General features: G+C 38.8%; 1 protein-coding gene across 1 annotated transcript in view; it reads left to right on the top strand.

Annotated features, from left to right (window-relative positions):
- Positions 1-343: 343 nt before the first annotated feature.
- The window catches only part of KCNMB2 (potassium calcium-activated channel subfamily M regulatory beta subunit 2), a 254,736-nt gene continuing 244,536 nt past the window's right edge, over positions 344-10,543 (top strand). The window contains exon 1 of the mRNA XM_041002848.1: positions 344-619. The gene's annotated coding sequence lies outside the window, so the exon portion shown is untranslated. The remainder of the gene's footprint in view (positions 620-10,543) is intronic.

Below are 10,543 nucleotides of genomic sequence, written 5' to 3'. Positions count from 1 at the left end.
TAGGAGGAGCAGAAGTCCCTTGCTGAGAGCAAGAGAATTCTTTGGGGAATCCTGAGAGTGTTATTCTGCAGATCACTTTTCATGTAGAAGCACAAATTTGCACGAGTTCTCCTGCTCAAGAGGATTCGGAAACCTGATCCGATGGGGAGGGTGGTGTCGGGTGATGTGAAGGGAGTCTGAGCCCTCGCTCCCTTTTTAATAAGAGAATTCGAAAGCAGTGGGGAAGTGATGTTGGACCTATCACAGCATTGCTAACAGACAGCCTATTACAGTATTTAATAAAAACAGAAACAGCATGCCTATCATAGGCTAATAAATCCTACCTCCTGCACGCTTTAAAAACAGTATGAAGCAGCTTCCACGGAGCTTCGGATAACTAATTTTAAGCATGGCTGTCTAGCGTGCCTGTCACTCCTATTGTCCTTCCAAACTCTTTCAGACATTTTGAGCAGATAGTATTAAAGCTATGAGTTAACAAGGATTGTGACATTAATGGTCCACAAAGGCTGTAGGCAGGAGAGGTAACAATGATTACCAGTGGCTATTTGAAGGACCGTACCGGATCGCTGTCATTAAAAATTAAGCGTGGCTTTTGAGGAAGATGTGACAACTACCGGAGGTAGGATTTGCATGTAAAACAAAGGAATCTGTTGCTGTTTCGTGCTTTTTGTTTGTGCTGTGCGGATCGCGAATTGCAGCCAGGTGCCCGGTGGAGGAGGAAGGGGAGAGCAAGGGGAGTGGGAGATTGTCTGCTTAGAGCAAAACACACCGCACTAGGTGTTGGGTTTGATGGCAGAAATGCCTAGAGGACGAACTGGTTCCAGGCTTGTAGGCTGCCGAGTGTGCATTCCACGTTGCTTTTCCAGTGGAGTAGAATGCTTAGAGGTCACAGAGAAAACAGTTTTCTTATCTCTGAAGCCAGTACTGCTACTGGTAGGGTTGAGTGAAGACTTAGGTAGGTGGGAAGCATGAAGGTCCAAGAAAAATAAAGATGAAGCTTCAGTCTTGAAACCTGTTAGATACATATTTTATTCCTGCAGTCAATGTACTGTGATAGCCAAAGCCTAATTTTTAAAGGGGGGGGGGGTGCATTGGAAGATCACAACAGATTTCCCTGCTAAAGAACTATTTCAGTTTTAATGTGTTCTAAAAGCAAAGCAGGTGCCTTCTTTCATGTTGCATATTGGAATGCTGGTCCGCATGCTTGCACGAAGGGTTGTGTTAAGAGCAAGTTTTACACCGAGAGAACGGGCTTTCTCTGTGCTTCTGCTCTTGCTTTTGAACAACTGTGAGACTGCAGATGGAAATGATGATTTGTTAGAGGTTACGTACTGGATGTTTTCGCTTTCTCCTACTGCCCCCCTGACATGATCAGCATAAAAGTACAATCTCCTTGAAAGATGCGAGGCATAGTTGGGTTCCAGTGGATAATGAGTAGATTTGCCACAGAACTTAGACTGCTTTGTACTTTATACGGGATCGGTTCAGCTCAGTCAGAGAAGCAAATGTCAGGACATCACAGGCTGAACATTTTAAAGCAAAAGTACATGGTTCAGAAACCAGTGTTTCCCCAACTTGATGTACAGCCCAAGTTTCAGTCTTTGTCATTGCACATGACCCTCAGTGTGAAATAGCAAGGATATAGTTAGCGAAATTTCTCTATGCGATTGCGTTCCCTCCCACCCCCTACCCTGTTGTGGACTTCATAAACTCTAAGATTTTGTTTTGTACCTTTGACACACTCCATGTTTGAATGCATTGATTTGGTTGTGCTGAGCGGTGAAGATACATTAAATAAGTATCTATTTGTTAAAGAATGCAATATTCACCAAATGCATCTAAAACTTCCATATTAATGAAGTAGTAAGTAGAAATACAAGCAAAAGGCAATTATTGTGTATTTGTTTTCAGCCAAATATTCCAATTAAGGCTAAGTGGAGCATTTGATATTCCAGGAGGCAGCTGAGTGTGTACATTCCTGTGCTTCTGTGTGGATGCTAACATTCATACACAAAGTTGAAATCACTACCCCACAGTGGGTGAAGATTGTGCTCCAAGTTATGTCTTTGTTTTTCCTGGTGGTGTGGTGGATATTCCTGAGCCATTTGAACCCTCAGGCTGATCTGTATGTGACCATAGCACATATTCCTGGATTGACAGTATAGAATTCCTGATGTAACTGATGGCTATGACATAGTTTTCTACTTGTGTGTGGCCAGTAGAATCTACGACCTTGACCTTGTAAAGTCCTATTCTCCAGCCAATTGAACTCACCAGTTAGAGTCCATTTACAGAGAGACCTCAAAACATACACAGAAAAATACAGATACATTTTACATACTGTTGTCAGAAATTTGCAAATGGCTGTTAAGTCCTAGTGTCTTCATTAATTCTGTAAAATTTAAATGAACTTTTCACTGACTCTTGTCTTACCAATACTCCTTAATCTCATCTCATCAAGATTTTACTATGGAGACAGTGTCTTATAGACAGTAGGAAAACTTTGCTATGACTATGATCATAACACTTTACTGATAAACAAATGAATTGTCACAGGTCTGGGAGGAAAAGTTCCTGTATTAATTCCTGAAGCATCAGGATTTGTTTATCTCTAAAATGTACCTCAATTATGTGAAAAATACTAGGGAGAAATCAGTGGTTGCTTTTCTCTTCGTAAGATATGGGGAATACCAGGCAAATAATTTGGCTAAAACAATCCACTTTGAGTCACAAATTAATTCATTGCTTATTTTGGTAGATAGCAATCCAAACATTTTCAGATATCCATCCTTTTCAGTTTCTGCTATCTCTAGTAATGAAAAAAAAAAAAAGACTCTCCACCTAAACAGGAAGCAAATCTTGAATCCACCCTAATATAAGAACAAGCAAAGCTTTAGTTGGTCTTGTTTTCTCCATCAAAAGTACAGCCACTGTATCAGTCACCAAAAACACTTAAGAATCCAGAGTTATGCTTGTTTTGTCTCTCTCAGGCACACATGTAATCAACATCCCCTTTTATTGGAAGATATCAGAGCTGACATTTCTCAAAGTACTTAGTCTTCTCTTTGATCATCTCCTTCACTCATGAAAATATGATGAAAAAATAATGTTCCTGTCATTATATCAAATAAAAAGCAGACTTCAGTAAAGTATATGCAATAAAATCCTAAATTTGTAGATGTGAGAAAAAAACTAGAAATAGTTGAGCCAAATGTTAACAACAGCTATCTCATTTTAATGTGATTGGTTCATTTTCATCCCTTTACCTATTCATAAGATGCTACCTCATTTTCAAAGAGCATATATTTGTTAATACTCACTAGAAGACTTGCATAAATGTTTATCTGTGAGCCTTTTTCAAACAGGTTGTTCTTTTTTATCATCCTCTCCCTTCCCATAAAGTACTTCTATCCTCACTGTAATTTACAAAGTCCTTTGTCCCGAAGAAGTGCCACTCTCCATCACATTCCTTGTTTTTTCTGTGTCTAGATGAATTGTGAAAAACTTTGTTACCCCTTCTTAGCGGCTGACTCCTCCGTCTTAACTGTTTGCTGAACAGCAGATTCTCTGTGTATTTGCAAGATACCTTTGCATTGCATAATAGCGAATTTTTTAGCCTTTGTTGGTTCTTCATTATCTACTAAATCTTTACACAATGGAATGTCCAAGAGTGAACGCTCCTTATTTACAAAGAAACCTCTACTGAGTCCATTCCAGTATGCAGAACTTACACAGATTCTTTTTCATGTTCTGTATTTATATTCATCTGTTTGAAAGGCAGTGATACAAGCAAAGAGAAAGACAGTGAGAAATCATTCTTTTGCTTTATTCATTCCGCAAATGTGTACAACACCGGAGCTAAACCAGGTTAGGGCTAGGCACATCATCTAGGTCTCTCTCATGGATAAACAGGGGCCTAAACACTTGAGCCATCGTATGCTGCTGCCAAGGATGCATTAGCAGAAAATTAAAATCCCAGAAATGCTTTTGGTAGGACTTGAATGACTGCTTAGATATGCAATACATCTCAAAAGGTGGCTAAACTCACTGAGCTACTATGCCCACCCCCAAAAAATCACAAATTCTAATACCTAACTTAGACTTTAACTTCTATACTGACATGTCTAATTACTTATTCACATTTGCACTTCAGTGACTTATGACACCCCAAACTTAGTATGTTCAAAATCAAATCTCTAAGTTTCTGCGCAAAATGCCCTCACATCTTCCTCATGTATGCAAATAGAATTTCTACTATTCCTCTTGCCCAACACAAAAATCATGGCAATCTCCCCAAATATTTTATTCCTCTCCCATGTAATAGAAAATTCCATTGTCTTTACAATGTCAAGCTTTATCTAAAATTCAGTTATTTATTATTGTCGAGGCCAATTATCACTCACCCTCACATGATTGCGTTGTTTCTATGACTGCTCTCTTGTTTCTACCTTCCTTTGCTCTCATACACACAGCCACTTCTGTGTCCAACTCCAGTGGTCATTTCAAAAGTGAAGTTAAACTATATCTTCTGTTCAACACCCCCCCCCCCATTGTCTTCCCATGTAACTGCAGCTAAAATCACAGCTGAACATTGCCCCTCTAGGACCTGGAGTTATCTGCGTCATCCCTGGCTTCTCCCACCACCTCTCTACTTTCCTTCCCAATGCTCTTTCATTCTACTGGGTATTTCATGGACTTGTTACTCTTGAATCTCAGGGTTTTAAGTTGGCTCTGCCTACTCCCCAGAAAATTCTACCTCTGAATAGTCACTTGGTTTAACGCTTTGCGTTTTTTCAGGTGTCTCCTAAATGCCTCTGATATAGAAGAATTTTCACAAAACCATTCTTCAAATCACTCCATACCACCAATCCAGTCCCCAAGCCCCACACACTTCTTTTTCCCTGACCAATGCTTTGTTTTTCTTAATTGCATACCATGTTATCCCCAATGTATCATATGCCGAGTGTTAACTGTCTATCTCCCTTATGGGAGAACATTTTAAATGCTATAAAAGCCAGTAATTTTGCTTTGTTCCCTAAAAGTATCTGCAGCGCCTAGAGTAGCACCTATAATGCTACAGATACTCAAGAAGCAATTGTCAATTGAAGCAACTAATTCCTAGGTATAGGAATTTAATGTTTTTTTCCCCAAAATCCATAATCAGGGTAGATTCCAAGCATAAAATTGTCAACCTAAAAGTTAGGAGTCAGTGTTATTTTTTTCCAAATAGAAAAACACTGAATACCTTTCAGAAAATCAAAGGTATTTATTAAGAAAAATATTTTCTCTTCATTATACAGGAGAAAAAATCACAACACTGTTTCCAATCTGTGTCAAAGCAAATAAAAATTCAACTTGCTTAAGTTTGATCTTATCCAAAAAGATGACTTCTATTTCGAAAAGGATATCTTCATAGATCTCCTATACAAAGGACATTGGAAAAAGACAAGCATTATTTCTGCTCTGCCTGGTTATGACAGAAGGGATGGTAAAGCCGAGTTGAATGATGCTTTTTTCAAGATACGCGTCCCAATAGCCTGCATGGCAATAGGAGTGAGATAATACTGATCAATAACCTCACTGCCTTAGAGGCAGACTTTATACTTCCAATTAAATAGACACGAAAATAAGGTGGAGAAAATTTGATTGACATGTTCAAGGTCAAAGAGCTAGAAAGTCTTCAAAATTTACTTTCCCTGATAACCAGGATGTCAGAGTCTCAGTACCTAAAGGCTGCCAGTGATTTGGAAAGTATTTAACAGGATAATCTGAGGAAGAGATTTTTTTTCTTTCTCCTAGAATAACACTTCAGCTCAACATTCTCCTTTCTTCAACATAAAGTTTCTGCTCAAACTCCCGTGAAACAATTCCGATTAATAAAAAACTGCAGGTTCAAAAACCTCAGCCTTCAGACATGCATGATAAGGGGGCACAGAGCTCCCAGCTTCACAACATGAATACATTGGTGTGATCCCCAGTCCTGCCGGCTTTTCCTAGCTGGGCCACCCTGTGCTCAGTGGAAATGCAGATAGTAAAAGTACGTCACTCAGGGGGCTATAAATATTGGATAAGTCTGTGCCTAGCTGTTGCACCATTTTAGATACAAATTAAGTGCATAACACATATCCCCTATTTGTATTTACCGTTATCTAAGACTCAACTGAATGTTAATTTTTATATCATGACACTGAAAGATGTGGCTGAAAGATTTTCTTTAGTTTCCAGTTTTTGCCATTCTGTGCCTCCAATTTCATTTACTAGATAGCATTTTAAAGTCATTAGCATCAACGTATCAAACAGTTTTACAGCATTTGATCAGACCAAAAACGTATTTTCCTGAAATGTATGACATTTTCACATTTGTTACTGGATAGTAAATGAAAGAGCAATTCCAGAAAAAAAAAAAAAATGTCTGCCTCTCTCAGATACCAGACCCAATTTTATAGACGCAGGTCCCCGAGATAAAATTTCAGTCTGTGTCATTCCTTGATATTGTCAGTTCCCATCTACGTTTTTAACCTGTCAGTAGCTACACAGGTTACACTGCTGAGATACTGATCAAAAGAATGGACAATCATAAAACATGACTTCAGTGTACAGCATGAATGAAATTGGCAATTAGCCTCATCAAGTCTTCTTGCTTAATACTTATAATTTCTGAATTCAAAGGGTATTTTATGTAATTGTTCCATAAATAGATTGGGCCCTATAGTTTCACAAATAGGAAACTCAAAAAGCTAATTACTACCTAGGTTCAATTATGAATTTAATTCTGCACCCAGGAACTGTTAAGATTTCAGACTCATAAGGCTTGGATTGTGCTGCTTTTGTTGATTTATTATTTAATACACTATCAATCCATACATCGACTTCTATAAGTGCGAGTGAGCCCAACAGAAGTGTTTATCTCCAGAAGCGCAAAAATGCATTGTCACTAGAACAACACTGATTTTAAGACTGGATTTTAATTTTGATGTTTGTAAAATGTTGGTCCTTTTGGTTCCAAGGGTGCCGTGTGCATAATTCTTCAATGGCTTTATTGCAATGCTGTGATGGTTTATTCAATAATCTGCATGCCCCTGACTCCCCATTAAATTGTAGCCTCTAGAGGTTAAGGACAGAGTTCTTGTCATCATTGAATTTCCAGAGCCTGGCAGTACTTAATGTTCTATAAGTGTTTCATGAATGAATCACTGATATCTGTACTAGATTTCAGTGTCCAGTTTGACTAAAGGAGAGTAAAAACCAGTTGGGAAAATAATTCATACATCCCAGACCCAGAGTGCTAAGAGGAGCAGTTTTACACGAAAAAAGCCCTGAACCCATGATGTGCTTACTAAGCTAGCATTCACCTGTCCTCTCACCTTTTCTCTCTCTATTCCTGGGGCCAGATCAGATGCCCTTTTTGCCTGCTTTCTGCTCCCTTCCTCTCTGCTGTCTGCCCACAAACCCTACCCTATCTTCCTAAAGTACATGGTGAGACCTTCCATCGAAGCTGACTTTGAGGCTGACAGCTCAAACAGCAAACACCCAAATCCCCTCCTCATCAAAGTCAAGGTGACAGATGAGCCTGGGTGAGAATTTCAGTTAGGGGAAGGGGAGAGGGGAAAAAAAAAAAACACTCTCAAAATGTCAAGTCTGAGACTCCTTAGGAAAGAAGAAATAGATGCTTATAACGCTGGGGAGGAAAGCTTTGGCATACATTTGCCAGCATTTGTATGAAAGAGGCAAAATATTAGATGAACCACACGCAGATTCTCTGTCACCTTGGTATTTTCCTGAGTGTGGAACTTAAGCCACAACCAGCAGCTTTCAGTTTTTAACACACCTACTCAATGAGTAGTAAAAGTATTGAGGTAGGGTTGGGCATTTAGCCTCGCTGTTACAGTGAAGCTGCCTCTGTGTCAGTATATCTGGGTTCTGTGCTCAGCTCCAGCTTCCGGTGTCAGCTTCTTGCCAGCTCAACTCATGGGAGGATGCAGCTAAACACCTAAACATCATGAGAGACCTGGGTTGAACCACAGACTCTGCCCAGTCTTGTCCATTGCAGACATTTGGAAGCAAATCAGCGAATGGAAAAGAAGGAAAAAGTGACAGAGGGGGATAGAAATCAGGTGGGGGGAGAGGGAGAAGGAGACAGGAGAGAGAAATAAAATATATAATTGAATTTTAAAGTATAATTTTTAGCTAGGATAATTATGTTACATATTTATTGAGAACAGATAATATGTTTTCACAACTCTCAAGTGAATAGTTACATGAAATATGTATGATGACTTTTAAATAACTTTGTGATTAATATACACTCTCGTATTTACCCTATCCCTGAGGCAAATCTGTATTAGTAAAATTAGGAAAACATCTTATCTTAATTAATGTGCAGCTGACCTGGAGATGTAGGTTTCTATGAGATTTACCGATCTTGATTCCATTGAGTCTCTTCCTTTGCCCACTGTGGTATAGACCAGGCTGGTATGCCATGACAAGGAAAAAGGCATTTATGAGTGCCGATGCTGCCATAGGTCTTATGACTCAGACATTTCTGTCATCTGAATGATTTCCAAAATCATTCCACACAGCATTCCGCAAAGGAGGATCCAACTGGGACATTTCTCAGAAGAAAACACTTCCTTTACCCCGTGTGTCTGGGATTCCACTGGGCTTTGTGACATCGTTTGAGACCTTATAAATAATGAATTTGATTTGGTCAGACTTTTAAGGACTTTCTGTCATTAAATTTTTCTCTAGAAAACTAGTAAAGGTCAAGCGCCTGGCTCTCTAACTCTTAGCCACAGAGGTGAAATATCTTTCACAGTGAAAGGCTTAGGAAGTTAAAAATAGCCAGTAATTCTAATGTAAATCTGGAATCTAACTGGGCATCAGATGCAGAGAACCATCCTGGACAAGCTGCAAAAGGTATTCTATGAGAAGGAGAGAGAAGCACTTCATCAATCTTGCTGATAATTCCTGAATGCCTTGAGTTTACTTTTGCACCTCAACATTTCAGACCGGGTAGAGAGTGTGTCGTTCTATCCAGCTGAACTAGAACGACCATGGAGGGATTGTACTTCTGTAGTAATTTGAGAATGATTGATAAAAGGCAAAAGATTTTTTTGGATCTGAAGAGAAACCAGAGTATTGGAATGATTGGTTATCTTTGAAATTTATTATTACCCTTTTCTTACATATTCCAAATGAAGAAATTCAAAAATGAGGGAAAAATTTATGATATTCAGAAGAATGTCCAATTATCTCAGGATTAGGTCATTTCCTTTTGCTCTCTCAGGATGCTCAATGACTGCTTTAACTTTGCTTCTTAGTGGTTTTATTTGATCCTGTGTGTATTTGGACCCAGATTTGTGATACTCTGTGTAAATACCTCAAGATGACTGTTGGTTTTAAGAAAGTAAAAATGGAACAGTCTTAGACCCATTTCTCTTTTGGAGGAAATCAAAAGAATAGTTGAAAGAAATAAAATTTTCAATGCAAGTTCTTTTTTTTTTATTTTATTATTTTTTTATTGGAAAGGCAGATATACAGAGAGGAGAGACAGAGAGGAAGATCTTCCGTCCCATGATTCACTCCCCAAGTGAGCGCAACGGCCGATGCTATGCCGATCCGAAGCCAGGAGCCTCTTCCGGGTCTCCCACGTGGGTGCAGGGTCCCAAAGCTTTGGGCCGTCCTCGACTGTCTCCCCGGGCCACAGGCAGGGAGCTGGAAGGGAAGCGGGGCTGCCGGGATTAGAACCGGCGCCCATATGGGATCCTGGGTGTGCAAGGCGAGGACCTTTAACCACTTGCGCCACCACGCCGGGCCCAAGAAATAAAATTTTCATCTAACATATGAGAAAGATGTAAGCAATATATTATCAATTTTGAGAAAATCTTTTTCATTGTGGAAAAAAAGTAACTGCTCTTAAACAAAGAAAAACCCACTAGGAAATATCTATTATAACCTGTTTCTTAACTTTCTAGGTCTATTTCCCATTGACAAGTGGATTTAGTAAGGACAAAAACCAGAATGGTAGAAAGAATTGCTGTGATTTGTATGTCTGTATGAACAGTAGTCTTGACTACATTACTTATTTCCAATATGTGCTGCTGTTTAGTGTGATTGGTGGAGAAAGATTCTTTGCTTTGGCTTATAAATATGTTCAAATGCCCACATTAACTTTCTTAACCCATTCTCCATTCTCCTATCTTTTAATTTATAATGCTTATTTCCAGGTCTGCATGCATTCCTTTATTTATTCAATTATCCAACAAATATTCATTGAGCATTCACTATATAGTAACTACAATGGATATTAATGCTACAATATTGAGCCAAATCATAAAAAATGACCCAACACACACACACAGAGTCATGAATGTTATAACCCTGGATTAAAAAAAATATAATTAAATTGCTTTCACAATTAAATGAATACAGATTAGAAATATAATAAGTGCTAAGAGGTTTTTAAATTGGAACGTGGTCAATGAGTTCAAGAAAAGAATCTTTGAAGAGACGCTAACAAAGATACTACATGAAGAGGCTTAAA

This window comes from Ochotona curzoniae, unplaced genomic scaffold (assembly GCF_017591425.1).
Source record: "Ochotona curzoniae isolate NIBS_2020 unplaced genomic scaffold, NIBS_Ocur_1.0 scaffold_2587, whole genome shotgun sequence".
NCBI classification, from domain to species: domain Eukaryota; kingdom Metazoa; phylum Chordata; class Mammalia; order Lagomorpha; family Ochotonidae; genus Ochotona; species Ochotona curzoniae.
The sequence above is the reverse complement of the archived record's forward strand: the minus strand, read 5'-3'. Positions and strand labels throughout refer to the sequence as shown.